This window comes from Neodiprion virginianus, chromosome 4 (genome assembly GCF_021901495.1).
Source record: "Neodiprion virginianus isolate iyNeoVirg1 chromosome 4, iyNeoVirg1.1, whole genome shotgun sequence".
Classification (NCBI taxonomy): Eukaryota; Metazoa; Arthropoda; class Insecta; order Hymenoptera; family Diprionidae; genus Neodiprion; species Neodiprion virginianus.
Window position 1 is genome coordinate 37,128,732 of NC_060880.1, and position 21,484 is coordinate 37,150,215.

At 40.9% G+C, this 21,484-nt stretch overlaps 2 protein-coding genes across 4 annotated transcripts in view; both read left to right on the forward strand.

Moving 5' to 3' along the window:
* The window catches only part of LOC124302903 (uncharacterized), a 592,781-nt gene that overhangs the window by 535,847 nt on the left and 35,450 nt on the right, over window positions 1–21,484 (forward strand). The window lies entirely within an intron of this gene.
* The window catches only part of LOC124302758 (uncharacterized), a 170,006-nt gene continuing 162,195 nt past the window's right edge, over window positions 13,674–21,484 (forward strand). Inside the window, exons 1-2 of one of the 3 annotated variants that reach the window (XM_046759267.1) lie at window positions 13,674–14,107; window positions 14,286–14,554. The gene's annotated coding sequence lies outside the window, so the exon portion shown is untranslated. The remainder of the gene's footprint in view (window positions 14,108–14,285; window positions 14,555–21,484) is intronic. The other 2 variants (XM_046759270.1, XM_046759268.1) reach the window with 2 other exon arrangements.

Sequence of the window (21,484 nt, forward strand, 5' to 3'; positions counted from 1 at the left end):
GGCCGGAATGACCTGGACGCTGCAACTTTCCGCATTCACGAGTGCGAAGAGCGTCGTCGTCAGACAATCCAACAAAAACCGCCGGGAGGCGCTACGTCGACTATCGCAACCGTGTATTTTCCACCGTGAGAGTGTGCTGTACGAAGCTATTTACACAGTTCTCCATGCCTGCATGTCAGTGGTTGCAGTTCCCTCCAGACGTGCATCTTTGCATTCTTGTTAACGAGTCGGTGATGCACGCGTCGAGGCAGGGAGGAAGGGAGGTCGGGTGAAAAAGAGACGAGAGAAAAAGAGAGGCAAAAAGTGAATACGAAGCATGTGTGTGAGGAGATAAAAAACGAGAAGTGAAGATGGCAAAAAAAAAAAAGGAATCCAGAGGAAGGGAGGGGGGAGGTAAAACAATACTGACCGGCAGGCTGAGATCTTCTCTTTCGATGACACGGGGCGGAGGGAGAAGAAAGGAAAACTAATAAGAAGGAGAAGGTGTTTTATTTTTTGCTCTCAGCTTCTGCAATGCAGATCTTCTTCTTGGATTTTCTTTTATTCCGCGCTGCTCGCTTCGATGCTTCATCAGATCCCGATGGAACCTTGATTTTCAACTTCCATCTGGAGAGTCGCCACGCCGGCTGGAAAGCTGGTGGGGAAAAGGAGCGACTGAAACTTGGGAAACGGGGATCAAGGGTGAGGGTGAGGGTGAGGGTGAGGGTGAGGGTGGCCTGAGAAGGCGAGAGAAAGTGCGAGGAAGGATGGAGGGAGTTGCTTGCACATACAAACACACACAAGGGAAAGATATAAATTACAAATCGTGACGCGTTTCGAGTTCTGCAGGCACGGAGTGCCCCGTGCTCTCTTTCTCTCTCTGTCTCTCTCTCTCTCTCTCTCTATAACTTCCCTCTTACAGTATAATCGTACCCTGCCACACGCGAGACGGAATCCCTCCAAAATACGGCCGTTTCTCAACGCCCACACGTTTCACTTTGCAAATGTATCGACAACGTTAATTAAGGATGAATAGGTAATACCGTCTATGTCAAGTGTTGGAGTAAGGGAAAGAAAATTAACTCCAGATGAGCTCGTACGATGATAGTAAACACGGATCAACCAACATTTTTAACATGCGACGGAAATGATTGACGGAAAAATCTATTCGCAGTAAAAACAAAACTGATAAATATTTGTCAAATCGGATGAAGAACATTTGCAGGGTATCGATTGTAAAAGTTTTTTTTTTTGAAATTCTTCGTTTCTTCACTTCTGGTTGATTCAAACTTCCCAGCCGTAAGAATCGTTCCGTTAGACATTTTAGGGGTGTTTTTTTTTCAATCGTCTCGGTTATCATTGGCACAAATACTAACTCTCGAGATTTTTATCAACCTAACGCTTCGCCGCGGGGTCAAAATGACCCCACGGCACGTTCACCGTAAATTTCACGTAAAAATTATCCAAAACAATCTGACTCGATCAAAGATAAATAATTAAAGATCGTATAAATCGTTAATTCATTCTTCTTCCAAAAATTAAACTTCACTCACTCAAATAAATCCATTCTCTTCATCGCGCAGTACGTCGATATTTTGTTTCTCAAATATCCGTGTCTTGAGAGTAACTCGATCAATATTCAGCTGAAAATATTTTAAATTTATCCGAAAATTTTTTCAAGCTATTCGAATCGATATCTCCGTTCCTACGCAATGATTTTCTATCCGGGGTCCAGCGGCCCCGGTGTGGCACCAGTGTTACATACAGAAAGCGCGCAGCGTAAGGGTTGAAGTTCTTCTCTCTCTTCCCAACGTTTGATTCAACGCCCCTAATTTGTCACAAGATATCAAAAATGGCCCGACACATTCTTACTCGGTACGCAACACAGCATTTTCCAAAAAAGTTTTCCAACGCAGCGTTCCGCTCGCGCGTGTAAGGGTAGATCGTGCCGAAGGCGTGAGGTGTCTAGGCACATAGGTTCACATCCTGGTAGAGAGAGGCTGCAGTTGTTTAGAAACTACAGCAGGGCCGTTAATGGTTCCAAGAGACTTAACAAGCAATCTAGGGAAAATCTTGGGGCTCAAGAAGAGCTCGTTGCTCCAGAGCAGAGCTTTCAAAGGGGCAAGAGAGACGCCGGAGAAGCTGCCGTGTAACTTCGCCTTCGGTGAACCGGCGAGGAGACCAATTGGGAATTAGCCACTCGTTAACGGAATCCCGCGAAAGCTCGCGCCGAATGTATCGAGGAAAAAAGTCACGCTTCCCGGCTACTGAAAATAGAATTTTCCCTCACTCGGAGGGTCATGAGGCTAAAAATATGTCTCGGCACCCTCGTCTCGGCGTCTCTCTATCCCCGGGGTTGCGGGCCACGATCGGACGTGCAGTCAGACATCCTTGACACCTGGTCCCTTCTCGTCAATGACATCAGCCGGAATATGCCGCCTGCATCCCGGTTTTTGAGGTCGCGCGTTGCAAGCTCGACGTCGTCCTTTTCATCCCTTATCGTTAGCCGTCCCCTGCACCCGCACTTTTATCACCTTCCCGGAATGCAGGGAGGAATTTTTGTCTCCGAGCTTAGCTGAGGTTTTTCTTACGTACCGTTGCAACCACCAGAATTGAACTCTCTTCTTATCCATGGCAACAATTTTTTATCGTTTTTTGGAGGGTGAGGGATTTATGCTAACAAATTTTTTTGAAATTTTCGAAACTCTTGCGGTGGATGAAAGGGATTTATCCGATTCTTTGTGATTTTGAAGTCTTGAGATTTTGATTGTAGATTAAAATTAAAACAATTTCGAATCAACGGTTCGTAGAGAAATTTGTCGCCTTTCGTTAATACGGTGCACTAATCGCTTAAAAACACAACTACAAATTCTGTTTTAAGATCTACAACTTCCCAAATGGTACGCATAAAGATATCAGGATTTTATTGCTCAGCTGCTGGGTCACATTTCTCCGATGTTTGGAAAAACAAAAAATCATAAGCCAGCCATGCGGCTCACCGGCCACAAAATAAACACACACTGTTCTGGAGACTGATATGTAGTTTAATATTCTAGATCGAATGAAGGAAAAAAAAATTGTGCCGTTTTTTCCCATTTTTTCCAATCACTTTTGTATCGGAAATATTCAAATCATTAAACTTTTTTTTTAAATCACGATAAATTACGTTTGTATCTCGATCATTTGAAGATTGATTCTTTCATAGCGGAACGACTATGTTTTCTATTTTTTCAAGCAATTGGAAACTTTGCACCGTTAGAAATCAATGTTTGACATTTTGAAAATAACAACAACGATTTTCGAATATATCCCAACTCTGTACGAAAAGCACGCCAAATGAATTTTTTTGATGTTTTTTCTCACCTCCTTCTCATAAATCTTTATTCATAAAACGATGATGACATCTTGATAAAGTTTTTAATACGTATAACAAAATAACGTTGGTTGTGTCAATTAAGTTAAAATCAAACCTTCCGACGGAATAAATGATTTATTTTTGCTACTCCTCTTAATTATTTCGGTAATCATCGATTGAAATTTATTTCGTTTTGTAGCTCCACAAAATTCGAAAAAAAAAAAAAAAACAAGGAGGAAAAACTCAGAATCACCTCCTGCGTAAAGTTTAAATGCGTGCTCTTACGCGAACTGGAAAATGTTTCGAAATTCCTTTTCTTTCTTTTCTATTTTCAAATCGAAATTCTTGACAATCCAAGGTTTCCGAAAAGCTGTTGTAATAACAATAACAAAAAACAGAAAAACACGATGAAGCAAATCGTTCCATCGCGGTATCAATCAGCTAAAAATGTTCGAAACGGAAAACGAAGTCTTGGAAAAAAAAAAAAAACGGCGGGTGTCACATGTATACGATTTGAACACTCGCAATTCGACAGCACCGATTCCATGTTCGATGAAAAAAAAAAGAAAACTTTAAGCACTCCCTGCCAGTAATTATATTTCGCCTAAAAGTCTTTCGAGGAAAGTACAAAAAAAAACTATCGAGGTTCGCTAAACGCCGGATCGAACACGTTCGCGATTGATATAAAATACCGGATAAATCGGACCTAGTGGAGTAATTTTAATATTTCGGTATGTTTTCTTTTCCTTGTTTTTTTTCTCTCTCTCTCTATTTCATTTTATCTCATTTCCTTCGTTTTTTCTTCCTCCTCGCGGACATCGGCACCCCCGTCACGGGACCGATGCCCGAAGGCGAGGCGGGCTGGTTGAAAAGATAATCAAATTACTCCGGAGCTTCGCAAAGCTCGTTGCGTCTCGTATCCCGAGTGAAGCCCCGCGTCGTGATAACGTCCCTCCACGGAGCAGCCTTGTTTCACATTCCCTGATTTGAAATTAGAATTTTGAGAGAATTTCACAGCGAATATTGGGACAGTCGCTGCTCAGCTTCGACTCGAGCTTCGTACTGCGCGCTTATTTCCTTAATTTACCCGCGTTTTTTTCGTAACGACCACTTTTTTACCCCTCTTTTCTAACGGCAATGAATGCTCAATTAGATCGGGAAGAAAAAGTTTTCAACTTAGTCTCGCTCTTCGGCTGTGCAGCTAGCTGATCATTCGTTTCACGATTTATCTTGTCGATGTTATTTCTTTTAACCCATTAAGTCACGCGTTATTGTACCGAGTCAACTTTTATGATGAGATAGTATTGTGCGATTTTTGGTGTCGATGATTACAAAGCTAAGATCAGATTTTGAAATTCAACGTAGCGGGTTACGATTTTATTCGATCGATTTGTCTATAACGATAATAACTTACATTATATCGCAATACTTACTCTCGAGTATTGAAAACTTATCAATATACTGTCAGAGGTAGCAAAAAACTGTGAAAAAAAATATTTTGAGAAGTTCGTTAGATATACAAAAAATCGTTGTAAAATACGTGGTAAGAATACTTACAATTATGACTCGACGGTTTAAATAATAATTATACACAGTGACGCGATAGATTTTTTCTTTCTCTCTCATGTACAATGTGACGCGTGTTTATCATAACGCTCGTCATCGCCACATTATCATCCACTCTGTTGGTTGGATTTTTTAGTTTTATTCCTTTGTATTAAAAATATTTCTAACGATTGGCAAATTTTTAATTAACGATATACCAAATTGACAGATAATTTTCTTCGCAGTTTATTATAATATACGTATCATCACAATTATCACTGAAAAGAATCTTTGTTTTTTTCATACCCGAGGAATACATTTCACGATACGATTTTCTGTATTTATCGATGGTTAGAAAATGTGCGAGAAAGATATGAAAACAAAAGTAAAACAAAGATGAAAGGGAGTGAAAATCAAGGTTTTGAACGATTTTGTGGGGAAATTAGACGTTGAAACGATGCTCGCCCCAAAAACAAAGAAACGAAGAAGAAAAAACGAATCTATCGGGGAAAGGGGAATGAGGAACAAAAAATGCGTCGCATCGGGTTGTTCTAATTTAAAATTTAGCCCGGCTGATTTTCCCGACTGAGCCGAGGGATGAAAACGCCCCACGGAGTATGAAATGACTGTTATTATCAGCGGCCAGTAATTATCAATTAGCAAAATCACCCGCCTTCCCGCATATACTAGACGCACACAATCACGCACGGAAATACGTGCGTAATTTCGTTGCGAGGAAGAAGAATCGGGGTTACAGCCGTTATATCGGCGGATGCGGAAATTCCGGCAAGGGTACATAATAATAAATGAACGTACAAACACGTACGAGAAGGGAAAGACAAAGAAAAAGAAAAAGAAAGAGAAGAGAAAAACGGAACTTTCGCACTTCGATATGAAATAATAGAGCTATACTCGGAAAGAGCCATCTGAATTCTTTCGAACAATAATCTGCGAATGAAAAATTCATTTGCATTAATCTTGTGTCGTATTTATAGCTGTGAAGATATATGTGTCTCGGATAAAAGCCTGCACCGAGAAATTTATTTCCACTTAAAGTGAGCTAATTGAAAACAATTCGATTTCTGAAGCGAGTAGCTGTACGTTTTTTTTTTAATTCCACCGTTTAGAAAAAAAAAAAATTTTTTTTCTGCACTGGTGGAATTTGATATTGATAGTGAAAAACAAAAAAAAAAAAAAACTCCAATACTTGTACGTTTGATGGATAATTGTTAGCGGTGTTTTTCATTCGCTTTTTTTTTTTTTTTTTTCTTATCGAAACATTGATTACGAACAATCGGATTTTATCTTGACAATAAAAAGAATCCCCCAAACCTTGGATGTGAAATGACTTGAAATCGAGCCTACGCAAGTATATTTCAAACAAGCAAGTGAAGCATATAATCGTAGAAAGAGTACAACGGTCTTAAATCCTTTCCATCACCCTTCCCAAGTTTTTTTCTCACCGGTTTTCACGTACGACCGAAATCTCGTTTACGGGTTTATTTTTCCGTGTACTTCTTTTTTCCTTTCACTTTTTCATCGGCCGGATGCAACACGCTAAAACAAAAATTTGTTCGTCCGGTGCGCGCCTAGCGCGAGGTTTTCATCGAAATTAAGAGCTAATCTTGGCGCGATTTGTCAGCGAGTCTGCGTCTGTGTGTGTGTGTGTGGGTGGGTCGGAGAAGCGATGGGCGGCTCTTTGGTTAACGACCGAACACAAATTAACTTGACATGAACTACAAACCCCCGCATGCACGGATCGACCGAGGACCCGTTTTTGTAATTCGATTTGCCGCGCGTATCAAGACGTATAACGCGTGTCTTTTCCCGCCAAGCGAGATGTCTAAACGGTCTAATTGTCCCGGAGCGTTGACGATATGCCGACGTGTCTGTAAATCATCGGCCCGTTGGGGGAATCGATGCCTGCAAGAGCGCTGAAGAATTTATTAATATTTAAATTTATTTATTCAACTAATAAACATTACGCATATTTCTCTTGGATTTCACTTGATTTATTTTGTTTCTTCCTTTTAAATCGTCTCTCTCTAATTTTGCGAAATTTGGTGAAGACACACACCAAGTTTCCCACTCCATGGGTCAACTCTCATCCGCTCTCGTTGTGTTTTACTAGCAGGTATATTCGAATCGTTACAATCGTAAACTGACAGCTACCAAGACACGCCCGAAGCCTTTGCCGAACTTGCGGATATCCGATATCCGACTTTCCTCGGTCAGTTAACGAATCACGCTTCAAGTACGCCAGGACATTTGGTAAGCTGAGCGTACCCGCAGGTACTTGTCGACGTCTTGAAGATCGCCGATTTATCCGGGCGCATTCGAAACGGAACGGAAGCTCTTGTGGTTTCGTCTCGATGTACGTTTGGGTACAGAATTGAATGTGGGGAATTATACCGGGACAATCTGTTAAGACTTGAAAATCAACTGCGTGAATGGGTTGTTCATTATGTTCATGTTACAGTTTCTGAGAATTTTGGTGTGAATTTGAAAGAGGTCCTCGTCAAAATCAGTTTAAATATTTGTAAATAATTGAGCAGTTGAATAAAAAATGTGAAAAAAATCAGGATACTGTTTCAGAGTTGAGAAAATTATAGAAAAATTTTTCAAACAAACCCTGAAATCTGTTCGGTATTTTTTTATATTTTTATCTCTAACAGCAGTTTTTTAATCTTGAGAAGATTGAATCATCAACCGGGTGTGATGGATTTTGAATTTGTTAACGTAACGTTTCTCGACAGAATATCGGAAACAGAATATAATAGGTTAGAAATTGTGCTTCGACATGGGAGGTTTCGCTTTTACTAAAATGTCGCGTTTCGAGTCAATGGCATAATCAATTATACGAAATTGGATACACGCTTTATTTTAACTTGGCGTTAAACGATTCCGTGCAAAAATTCCAGAGGCATGATTTAGTTGAAAACGTATCCACGACCACGATGGCAAACGTTCAGATTTGCAATATTTAAACAATTGTAGAAAAAGATGCATTTTTGCGAATATTTTCGTTGCACCCCTGAAGCGGCCGGAAAAGCATTTCATACAATCCGCATCTCGGCATTCCCCCGTGGTGAATTTTTTTCCACCTATTGAAAAATTGAAACACGGATCTCCGAATATCAATCGCTGAGCCGACGATTGAATTCGTCAAAAACGTGGGGCGAAGGCTGGAATTGGGAAGTTCTTTCGGCCACCTGCACCCAGGTGCATCGGCGGAAGGGGATGAAGATAAAAAGTGGGAAATTCACCGCTGCGACGCGTAACCGACGGGGCAAGGAAATAATATTATTTATCAATTTTGGATAAGGGGGCGGTTCTGCCGCTGCCGTCGCCTCAGGAACGACGTGTACATCTATAATGCATCCCTGGGGGAGAATCGAGGGGAAGGATACGTGTCCTGCCTGACGATGGCGCTGCAGGTCGGCCAGACAACCCTCGAGGTGGTGAGTAAGGCTCGTCTCCGACAAAAGTAAACCCAGCCGGACGGACGTAAAGCTCAGCTTTTTGCAGCTGACGCGAGCGGATGGTTCGCGTTCCTGGTTCTCGACGTCTCGGTTTGGATCGTCGGACGTTCGAGTCGAAGAGATTGTCCGGGCAAATTAAAGAGATCGATGATATCGGAAAAGAAACGTATGGACGTAAAGAAGAAAAAAAAAAAAAACAACAAAAACAACAATTTGAACGATCGAGTAAAACGCTTCTGATTTAATTATGCCTAAATAAGTAACGGTGAGTTGTAATGGATTGAAAGAGAAAGATCTCTTGTATGAAATTTCAGGTAAATTGGTGGAAAATGAAAATTCTTAGAGTTGCGAAGTTTTTTTTTATGGAAACGGTAAAAGTTGGAAAATATTCATATTATCTTCGTTTGATATGCGATTCCACGTACAACTTTTCGGAATTTAGGATTCAACCTTTTCTGCACACGTCGTCGGTCTAATGGCAAACGGTCGTTAGCGCCATCTTACGACCTTTTGATTTTAGACAAGGCTAAAGGGCGTATATTTATATTTCTTTCATCTTATCTATACTCAAAAAATTAAAATATCGTCATAAACGTTGAAATTGAACAACAGTTTAACTATGAGAAGCTTTACGAACGATAAGCTTGCACGCGGACTGTCGCTTATTATTAACACATTGTAGAGCGCGTCGCATAAGCGGAGCACTCACAAAATTTATGCACTCGGACTGCACGCTTCTCGGCCAATTGTGACTCGTTGAGAAAGGCAATCGTCTCTGTATTTGAATAATTTTTAATCTTTTCAAGGTAAGTAACACTCGCTGCTCGTATTCATTTAGTTATTTTCAACTGGTTGGAAAAATAATTCGCGTGTCTTATCGCGTAAGGTCTTTAGCGCCATCTTACGACCTTTTGATTTTGAAAAAGGCTAAAGGGCGTGTATTCACATATTTTTTATCTTATCCAGACTCAAAACATGAAAATACGGTCAGAAACGTTGAAATTGAACGACCGTTTTATTAAGAGGAAAAGATCGTATGTACCGGAAGATACGACCTTCCGCTACTGACTCAGCCATAAAAACCTACGTCGATTAATTCCGTAAGGTCGTTTCAGCCGAAAAATATTTTATTTTACTTTCTTGGGTTCGAGTATAAATTCATCAACTAAAAGCAAAAGGTTGTATCTGCTGGTAGATGCGACCTTTTGGTCCTGATGAAAATTGAAATAATGATCTACTACGATAATTGCGTGAGGACCTAACTGCCAAAAATTATTATTGTTATTCCTATCGTTCCGATAACTGACGATAAGAAAACCGACATCGAGTCGTATACCTATCTTAGTTTCAATTTTTTATACGTTTTAGTACACTTACAGCATTCGTAAAAAAAAAATACGCTCTTCTGCCAATAAAATTGTATTTTTTTATGGTTACTACCATGCGTCATTACACGTGTCGCGAAATGCTAGAAAACGTTTGTCCGAGTGATAAAAGCTCTCGCCAAATCCTCTATAAAATTAGAAACGCAATCGCACCGCGTACCCAAAAGGATCGGCGAGGGGAAAGGGCGGCATAATTTCAAAACGAGACCACCGAATTCTCTGAAACGAACAAATGAGCCGTGAATTTTTACCGGCGAAAATTAACCGGAATTTAAATCAAAATTCGCGCAGGTACTTGCGACTCCGCGATACGGATTCGGGTTCCAATTACACTTGAGGGTCGGTCTGCGCTCCGGTAGAAACGGGGCGGTTCGTACATTTGTGATGCAAAAACGACGACCAATTAAATTTTCCTTAGTCACAAGCCGTCGACGCCGCCAATTTGTACATACATATACAATACCCATACACGCGCATGCAAACTCCAGCTCTTTGATTCACAGTTATATTTTACAAACATTAAGGTTACGCGCGATGAAGAGCGGGTCGAGGCAATTTGATTTTAAATTGAAAATTCTCGGTATTTCGTCTCTACTTTTTTCCTCCTTTTTCCACCTTTTTTTTTTTTTCTCATTTCTTCTCCTTCTTCTCATTATTACCCTCCCATTTACCCGTACGAACAAACGTACCTCTACTTCATGAATCGCGAATGAATATTGTCAGAGAAATAATTTAAAAAAAAAAGAAAATGTATAAAAAAAAACGAAACCCTCGACGTGTGTCGCTGAACCAACTTACAAGGTACTTGCAATGTTGTTTTTTATATTTTTTTAATACTTTCCACATACTTTATTTACTCCGATTACGCCCGACTCTCGGTCGCGGATTCAACGGTGAGTCTCTTTTACAAGAAGCTAATGAACCACCTTCTCTAATGTGTTATACGTTAATGAGAAATATGTCTCTTACGGCTCGTGTCGCTGATATAATTGACAGTTCGAAGTAGGCGCACAATCAGCTTACATCAATATACTCGATCCGGCTAATTCGGTATCGCTTCTTTATTTTCTCTCTCTCTCTCTCGACTCGCTGCCTGCTTCAGGTTCTTCGTCTATGCCCCGGTATATTGTAATCTACCTGGTGTATTAATTCCCAGAGTTTTTGTTTTAATTTAAGAAGTTTGAGCGTTGCGCGAGAGACGGAGAAACAGAGAGAGAGAGAGAGAGTAGAGAAGAGACGAGATAGAGGAAAAAACAAAAGGTGATAAAAGAAAAAGTATACAGAGACGCAAGAAGAAACGCAACATCGGATTTCTCTTTTATTTTATTTATATTACTTTCTCTTTCTTCTTTTCATTCGGAACATCAAGGGTGGGCTTTGAGAAGGGGAGAGGGATGATTCGAACACGGCTTTCGGTCTTGTGGAAACCATAATACAGCCGTGAAGGAGGAGGAACGGTAGGGAATGTGTATTGAAAAATCTGTTGGTCTAAGAACCGCGTGAAATATCGCCCCCCTTTCACCGAATGCGTACGTATACATTCACCTTGAGAATCGGATGGAAAGGTTTCGCCCAGGGATGCTGGGAGGAAGGGAGATGAGAGGAGAACAGAAAGCTTCGGTTCGGCCCTCGCGCCGCGGCGGGAAAACGATCAGATTACCATTTTTTAGCTCCACGGGTGGAAAAGCTCCAACAAGTAATTCTGTGTTTTCAATCTTGGCGAATGACACGGAAAAGCCGCAACCCAAGCCGCATCTATAACCGCGAAACGGCGATGTATTGTCGGGCGAATTCGCAGGCCGAAATTTTCAGCCAAAACGAGGCCGACGTTTCGACCTGAATAAGCTTGCACGGTCAAGCTCGAAAGCTCTAACATAGTGGAAGAGGGGGAAAGCTTCTAATGCAGTTTCGATTCGCGACCCGTATTCGTATATTGTACAATTTTCTTAATCACGTTATAGAAATTCACACCCTAAATTCTCTATCGTTTCACTGGAAAAATGTTTAACATTGGGCTTAGAGCTTTCGGAGCTTTATTCATTTCAAGCTCTTTTACGGGGTTTTAACCCTTACGCTGCACGCCTCTTGTGCGCAACACTGGTGTTAAATCGGATTAAATTAAAAATCGTTACGTAAAAATGGCGATCGATTCGGATAGCTTGAACAAATTCTCGGATACCCTTTGGCTGAGATATTCCAAGGCAAATTAGTTATTTTTAACAGAGTTAAGTTTTGAATATCAGAAAGAAAAATTCATAAAACAATGAAATACCGGGATACGGATCGTTCTGTCATAAAAAAAAAATTGTAACTCACTGAATTTTCATTATTTTGAGCTGAAAATTGACAGAGTTACTCTCAAGGCACGGATATTCAAGAAAAAGCAAGAATGAATTAACGATTTTTACGATATTTCATTATTTATTCTCGGTGAAATCAGATTATTTTTAATGTTGTTCACATGAAATTTACGGCGCACACGCCGAGGGGTCATTTTGACCCCGGGTGTAGAGCGCAAGGGTTAAAAATCAGCCATCAAAACAATTCCAGGTTAGTCAAACATCGTCTAGGATAAAATTCAAAGCGGAATTACATCGAAAAAAGAAACACACAAGCTTTAGCGAGAACCGTTTTAATTCCCGGTAGAAGAACAGATGTAATTCGTACCTAAGCTCGTACTCGAATCCGTGGAAATCCCTACAACCCTTAGGAGGAATTAATAGCCGGCGATATTCAGGGCGAGGTTTACGATTTCCCGCAAGTCCGTATCCACGGTACACTGAGAAAAATTTCATTTTTTACAGTAACTAGAAAAATTGAGTGAAACGGGTATCGTTAAAAAAACTGTTCGAATATTGTTGGAATTACGAAAAACGAGCTACGCCTAACAATTTTGCGCTGTCGTCGATCCTTTTTGCTAATTGCAACGCAAAATCAGTTTCTTCGGTTTACTCTACTTTTTTAGTCAAACAAGGCCTCAACGTCAATTTATCGTTGCACGAGCGTTAAATTTTCGCATCAGTTGCAAGAAAATCTAGCAACAGTGATCGTAACGTGAAAGAATAGCAACGGACACCAGACTTTCCAGCAACGGCTATAAAGCTAATATTAATTTTCTACCTGGTACTACATTTTTCGATCGCGATAAAGAATGAAAATTCCTCTCAGTGTAGAAGAAGGTGAAACCGATCATCTCGGGTATCTGTAAAAGGGGTGCCGAAGGCCCGAAGCGTGGCTCCTCCGGGTGGGGGGCGCCGGTACCACGGCGTCGGCCGAGGGCGTCGGGACGCCTGCTCAGAATTCAGTCCGACCCGGACGCCGAAGCCATCCGCGTGCCGCCGAAGCTCGCGTCTCGAGTTGTTTTCGGTTGTCGGAGTGCCGCGGTTCGTCGCTCCTGACAGCGACGTTCGATACCGGCGCCGATAGATCCCGAGGTGCAGGGGTGGTTTCCTCTCGAAGTCCGTCGTACGCGTATACGCTCAATCGCACGCAGAGAGAGAGAGAGAGAGAGAAATAGAAAGAAAGAGAGAGAGAGAGGGAGAGAATCGGAGGAAAACGCTTTTAAGAAACCGTAAACCCCGAGTCGGGATCGATACCACGCGACGAGCAACCCCCGAGTCCTCGCATTCGGCCCGATACCAAACCAACCCCTGGCAGTTCGTCCTTTCCGTGCGTCAAATCATCCCTCAGGTTTCCTCGGGGTTGAGAAACTCTTCCGGAACCCCGTGAGGAAGCAGCGATCCTTTACTATCGCCGGTTAGATCGTACCTGTGTGTAAAATAATGAGTTCCGAGTGATCGTCCCTGTTCGAAGTTTACCTGCGTGTTGTGTCCCGGAAGGTGATATTTGTTTTTTTTTTCTTTCTTTTTTTGTCGTTGTTGTTGTTTTTTTTTTTTTTTTTTTTGTTTTATCCACATTCAACGACGTTGTGCGTGCTCCTTCACCAGCTGCGACAAAATCGTACGTCGGTTTTATACATGTATATATATATATATATATATATATGTATATATTGTACGTTGTACCGAATAAATTTTTTCACGGATAATTCTCATCCGATTCCAAGAGTGCGGTAAAGAGACTCGGAGTCAGCTGGTAGTTCGGAAAGGAGAAAGAGTGAAGATTGGCTTTTTAAAACCGCAGACGACGATTGTGCGACGAAATTAATACGAATCAAAAGGAAACCCGAGACACCCGGTGGATAAAGGAAAATTACGAAAGCAAAGAAAACGAAAGAATAACAAAATCCTGAACAAAGTTTTAAAGAAAAGCGGAGGCGTCGTTTTATAATATTCAGGTAGTGTGCAACGCATCAAGTTCTGCAGTTTTTTGTACCCGCAGTTTAAATCGAATCTACCACAGTGAGTGTGTATATAATTGTGTGATTTGTCCTTTGCGCTTATATGTATATACATACATCTGTGCATGTATATATATATATACACATATATATGTATGTGATGATGATGAATATATATATATAACTGCATACAATTGTGACGTCCCTATGCTGTATAATTTGAAATTTCTTATGGAAAGAAAACGAGATTAAGGAAATAAGAGAGAAAACATCCCTGTGTCTGTGAACGTCCAACACCCCCCTTCACCGTTACGCTCGTCTCAGGAGAAAAACAAAAAAAAAAAAAAAGATATACCAAAAAAAAAAAAAAAGAAAAAAAGAAAGAAAGAAAGAAAGAACGAAAACATAACGACCAAAAAAAGAAAAATTAACGTAAAGTTAAAAGTAAAATTGAATTTGTGACTTCTGTCTTCCTATGTGATACAACGCGGACAGGGAAAAAGAAAACGTAAGTAATCTAAACTGCAGCGGTTATCGCGAGGTGAAAATTCTACTTTTCGCCGACCGAGGCAACCAAAATAAAAAAAAAAAAAAAAATGTATTGGAAAAATCGACTCACCCTCAAAAAATTCAAAAACATTCATATCGATGCAACATTATTGTGTATAATTGATCGTTGATTGTTGTTATATATTTTTTTTTTTTTTTTTGTTTCAACAACCAGCATGTCGTAGTATTTTTCTTCTTTTTAAACAGTTTCCGTTCGCCTTTCAACGTTCTTATTTCTTTCGTACCTTGTATAATATAACATGTAGGCACATGATACGCCGCACGGTGAATATTGACCGTACGGGAAAAGACCCGGAGATTATGCCATAAATTTTGACATAGCGTAGCAGCTGTGACGCGGTTGATACGGTTTCTCTCTTTCCTGATTGATGGATCGCGTCGCATACTGAACTACATTTCGCGATCACCGCGTACGTGTACGTACGTAAATCTGAAATTACTTTGCGTGTAATAATACATGCATGGATAATTCGAACAGTGCATAACGCGATTTTGAACGGAAAGCGCTGAATTGATTTTCGGCAGACCTTTGTATACATATGTATAACCAATTTGGCGGATTACAGAGAGTATATGATTGATACAGCGTTGGCGGCATAATTATCAGAGAATGAAAACAAAAGACTGTCGAGGTGAATAATATGTGTGAAGAAATTTTTGAAAACTTGTGCATCTGTATACTATCGGGGTGTTTTGGAAAGAAATAATCTGCTATTTACCACCATGACACCCCCTGCGAAGTTTGTTCAGGTCGAAAGAAAGGTTCTGTCAAAAGATGAGCGATCGTAAGTTTACGTGGAAGATCACGCTCGGTTGATTTTTCGCTTTTACACGTTTTTTTAAATTTATAAAGTATCGCGAATAACATTTTTTTATTTTACTTTTATTTTTTTCTCGCTCACATCAAGCGTAATATCAATTTACGTCGCAAAGAAGAGCCAAATTTGTAATATCAGTATCCAGTTGATGTTCGAAAAGCGTGTCTGACGACTTTTACGTTATTGATTCAATCTCATGAAATAGTTATAATTTAATACGAACTTTTAATTTAAGGTAATAAGATTCCCGGATGATACATCGTTGCGTTACGGATCGTGATCTTTGGGTTGAATATAAACGTCAGGAAAGAAATAATAATCCAAGTGCTGGAACGTGTTTCTTAAGGAATACAAAAAAATGTGAAAAAAATGAAAAATGATACGAACGCCATCTTTCGCGTAACGCGTAACGCCCATTCTTTCACAAAATTTTTCCTTCAACCCAAACAAAGTTTTCACCGAGTGCCACACGGCGAAGAATCTGAAATTATTTTTTCCGAAACACCTGAATCGTATTATACACACATACACCCAAGTTTAAACGTAGTGCAGGTTTACTTTACAGACGACACAATGCACAGGGAGGCACTAATCGTATATTACAGGTAGCGAACGTGACGCACGTACGTACGCTTTGGTATATATATATATATATGTAAGGCAGGTATATACCTACCGTTTGCCACGGTGGAAATTGCAACGACAGAGAACGATAAATCCCCTTGATAGATTTACCCGGGTCCTGAACCCCGGAGCGGTGCAGCGGCAGCGGCAACTATCTCTGATATCACGTACCGCGGTATTTATACCTGAAAAACGCACCGACATTCGGTTGAAAACGCCTTACAGCCAACGGTTCCGGAATAACGATGCTCGAAGTTATTCTCTGGGGGTTGAAAATTTTTAGAGATCGAAAACCGAAGGATCGCAGCTCTGCACGGAATTTTCAAAAATGAACAAACTGGACCGGACTGAGAAATATTTCATTTGTAACAGTAACTAGAAAAATTCAGTAAAACAGGTATCCTTGAAAAAAAAAAAACTGTTTGAATATTGTTGGAATTGCGAAAAACGAGGTACGCGTAAACATTTTGCGCTATCGTCGATCCTTTTTTGCTAATTGCCTAGAAATATATTTTTTGATTCTGGTAAAAATTGAAAATAGTTAAGGACCGAGCGGTAACCGAGCTAAAAATTTATAGAATCGTCGGAATTCTTCAACGATTCCATGTTTTTCACACTTGCACCCTTGCAATTCTATGAGACAGATTTTTGGCTAAGATTTTGATAAAAAAAAAAAACAATGAATAAATAAAAACGTCCCTCGTTGCGACCCTTCCGCGTTTCCACCCTCTCCACCATCCCCGAATTAAACGCCGGAAATGACCGGTTCAATTCGGTCGTTAATGCTTGGCGAGAATCCAGCGCGATAATTTGGCGCAATGAGTAATTCCGGGTTGGCTTGGATTTTGTTCCGTTGTTTTCTGGCGCCTGCCAATCGGCTCCAGGCATTCGGGATTCTACCTGCCATCGATGAGGCAGCCAAGGGATGCGGCCGCAATTCGAGGGCGCCGAATGCTGCATTCGAAATGCTCCCGGAAGTTGGGGAATTCCTGACGCGGTCCAGACCTCGGATATACGACGAATCTTGCATCCAGGATCGAGATATCATCCGGCCCTTTAACTTCCCCCGGAATTTTAACCCCCGATTATATGCACTTGATGATCCGATTGTCGGTTGGAATAAATTGGGAAAAGCTACCCTCAGAGATAGAGAGGCATCTGGAGTACAAGATTTCTTCATAATTTCACGAGGGGAAGATCGGATGGTGGAATTTTTTCGATATTAATTTTCGTCGCATTTAAACGGTACGCGAAAGTCTCGTCGTTTCGGAATTAATTTCCCAAAGTAGCGGGCCTCGTTTTTCCAGTGTCCAGACTCGAGAAAATCAACTGTGAAAAATTCCAATTTCGTGTTATTTTTAATAAACAAGCGCCCGACTAATTTCACTTTTCATAAAATCCAAGTCGGTTTTCTTAAATAGAAAATATATGCGCGTGATAAATTAAAATTTTTGAAGATAAATAGAAAAACGTCGAGTGAGAAATGAAGTGTATACTAGACATGCGTTTCTATTTTTAACGAACCACGAATTAAGTAATATCTATAACTAATGAAAAAATTTCATCGCATTATCAAGTATATCGCACATCGAAAAGAGGCAACGTTGTGGAAGAAATCACTGTTTCAAAACTTTGAAATGAATCTTTCATGAGTCTAGTTTTGAAAATCTTGGTTCAATTTTTTGTTCCATCACGGCTTACGAAGTTCCAGACGATCCTCGAGTTCGGAAATCCAAAGATCTACAAACATATATCTTATTCGTCCAACTATCGCAATATTTTAAAGAAAATATGACGGCTGATGAAAATCAATATAAATACTGTGACGAGGCTGAAGCTAGCAGCCAGAATACGTTCTAATGTTCATTCGAATAAGATAGGTGAATCCAAAAACCAAAATTTCATTACACACCTCGAACCCGAAATAATTTTACAGAATTATGAGGATAAACCCAGACTGCATTTTTCTGTTTCCAAAAAGTTCGACACGTTTGGCTGGTAACCTTAGCTTCATGGTACCGCAGATTGACCAGATCCATAGAATTTCTCTGGACGTTAGGGGGGATGGACGTGAATTGAAAGTTTCCAGTACAGCGCGAGACGAGGAAAGGACACTTACCGGCTTATCTGAAGTTCCCACCACCGGACGTAGCGGCGATAGCTGCTTTGGGACGTTGTCCGTTCGTTGGAAGGAAGGTTTCGGTTCTCGGAGACAATTATCCCGGAGGAGTGGAGGTGGAGGACAGTCGTAGCAACGTTGAACCACGCCCGTTGCTACGTACGTGCGACGATTGTTCACCTTGATATACACCCTCCGGTGCATTTGTGCAGGGTAATGTCTACACGCCCAGTGCACGCTGGGTTACAGCTGCCTCGGCGACCTGGACGACGTCATCACGCATCCTTCGTTCCGTGGGAACGCTATCTGGATCGCCATGGGCACTGGATCGCAAACCCACGCCTACGATAACCGTCGTTTAACCCCGTTCGGGGATGAGGATGACGTTGGTGACGTTATGTACCGTAACAATGTATGTTTGGGGGAAATCGTTACTTCGCACCGTTGGAATTCAAGTTTGACGAACAGTGATGACCATAATACACTGATATTTTCATAGCCAATCAGGTATTGCGCGGTAACGATTTTCCGCCTGACGTTTCGTTGAGTTAACGTTACCAACTTCAAGCTTGTGGATACTTAGGGAACATCTGTGAACCCCAAGAGACACGAATTCGTTCATTTCCTTGGACGCGACGCGAAGTGAATTGCAGTTTATTCTTCATTTTTTTTTTTTTTTTCAGAATATTGCACGTTTCTTGCTTTCGGATGTTCGGTTTCGATGTACCCGAAGTTAGGATCGTTTGTCGTTCATCGATTGAAGTAGGGACGTCGTGGCTCAAGGATTGTGTGAATGATCGCGAAGGCGGGTGAAAATAGGTCTGAAATGAAAATATTCGGGATACGGCCGCATTTTTGTTTAAAAGAATTATCAACCCTCAGGAACTCAAATCCGAAGTCGTTTTTGAACTGCAGAGCCGGGGTTTCGAGAAAACAGAAAAAGATTACGTTTTTTTGCGATTTCTTCAATAACCGCTACCGATAAATGAAAAATGACTTGACCATCGCGTAGAGCAGAAGATTCTACACGAAATTATGTATTCGTACGTTGGAAACGGAGTCAGATTAACAAATCAAGAAAAAAGAAATTATTTCACCAAAATTCCCTAGATGATGTCGATAAGTAGAATTTCTTTTTTATTAATTTGCTTATCCGACTCCGTTTCCGACATATCAAGACGCAATTCGATCGAGAATTTTCCGCTCTACACGATGGTCAAGTCATTCATCATCCATCGATAACAGTTTTCGAAGTAAACGCAGAAAACATCAAATGTCCCTATTTTCTCTAAACGCCGGCTATGCAGCTGAAAGATGACTTCGTATTTGAGTTCCCGAGGGTCGAGAATCTCTGTAAACAAAAATGCAGTCAAATCCCGAACATCTTTAATCCAGACCTATAATTTTGACGGAACTACCTAATCTTTTGCAGCTTATGTTATACCGATGGGAATTGTCTGATTCGGTGAAATAATTGTGTTTAAATTGAATCAAGAACTCGTGAAGAGTTTTGCTTCTCCTTCAGAGCTGGAAAGCAGCTCTTAATTGCCGGTTAACAAGCCGTGAAGAGAGCCCGTCCGTAAAAGTTGTTTTAAAATTTTTACGGCCAACGTTGATAATCGAGCTGCGGATAGCTGTATGCAATAAGAAAAGTGGAGGACTCGGGTTTCGTTTTGAAAAATAGCCGCGAGTCCAGCTGCCGTAAAATTTTCAATACCATACCGACGCTGTTCGGTTATTTAAGCGAGACAACGTGTAACATCAGGGCAAAGTGCGTCATTCGAAAACCATAAATCGCGCTTACTGCGGCCAATTGTCACCCCCGAGACTGTGCGTAATAACTTTGCGGAATAGTTTATTCCTGGCTCTGATCGTCGCGCGGTTTACCAGATCAACGATCATTTTAGACATCTTAGTCAGAATTGCCGGGCGTGAGAAGCTTTACGAACGAGGAGCTTGCACGCGGACTGTCGCTTATTATTAACACATTGTAGAGCGCGTCGCATAAGCGGAGCACTCACACAATTTATGCACTCGGACTGCACGCTTCTCGGCCAATTGTGACTCGTTGAGAAAGGCAATCGTCTCTCTATTTGAATAATTTTTAATCTTTTCAAGGTAAGTAACACTCGCTGCTCGTATTCATTTCGTTATTTTCAACTGGTTGGAAAAATAATTCGCGCGTCTGATCGCGTGAGGTCTTTAGCGCCATCTTACGACCTTTTGATTTTGAAAAAAGCTAAAGGGCGTGTATTTACATATTTTTTATCTTATCCAGACTCAAAACATGAAAACACAGTCAGAAACGTTGAAATTGAACGACAGTTTTATTAAAAGGAAAAGGTCGTATGTACCGGTAGATACGACCTTCCGCTACTGACTCAGCCATAAAAACCTACGTCGATTAATTCCATAAGGTCGTTTCAGCCGAAAAATATTTTATTTTACTTTCTTGGGTTCGAGTATAAATTCATCAGCTAAGAACAAAAGGTCGTATGTGCTGGTAGATACAAGATAAAAAGGAACACTGTTACAGATCCACGAAAAACCTGACTCTTATTGAAAAAAAATTATTATTCCCAGTGATCAACGCATCCGAAAATAATCACGCGCCAGCAGTTCGCCGATATTATCTTTCAGTAATACAACGTGGTATGCACACATGCTACATATATAGTTACGTACCTATATGTATATATTATATATATAACATACACCTTAGAAACGCGTGTAGCGTCTTATGACGTTGTAGCTGAACGCAGCGCAAGGCGGAAGCCGTGAAAAAAGTTTTTCGTTTATGAAAAATGCAACGGGCAAGTTATGGGAGTGGTGTGAATTTTTCATCGCCGGTAGTCTCTCTCTCTCTCTCTCTCTCTATCTCTCTTTCTCTCTCCATCCCTCTTTTTCCGCTCCCTTTCTCCTCCCCTGAGTTACATCTGACGGGTTTCGCGGCCGACGGTGCCGCATGTATTTTTAAAACCCGTATATACTTTGACACTGGAAACTCGCGGTCAAAATTCACCCTACAAATCGTCCGCGCTTCCTTTACCCTTTTACTTGTCATCTACCGACATTTTATATTCCCATCAAAAATTAACGGTGAACGTCTTTGTACCGGGATACCTAGTTATGCGTGATATACAAGAGTCGTCGTTATCGTAGTTTACGCAGCTTCAGGGGTCGGGAATTCTCGTAAGCAAAATAAAGTCAAAATAGTGCATGTTACAACGCACGTTCGGTGACGAGAAGATTTCCTCGTTTTTATTTCACCCCGACAGATCAGTCAATCGATGAAAACCGTGCTTAA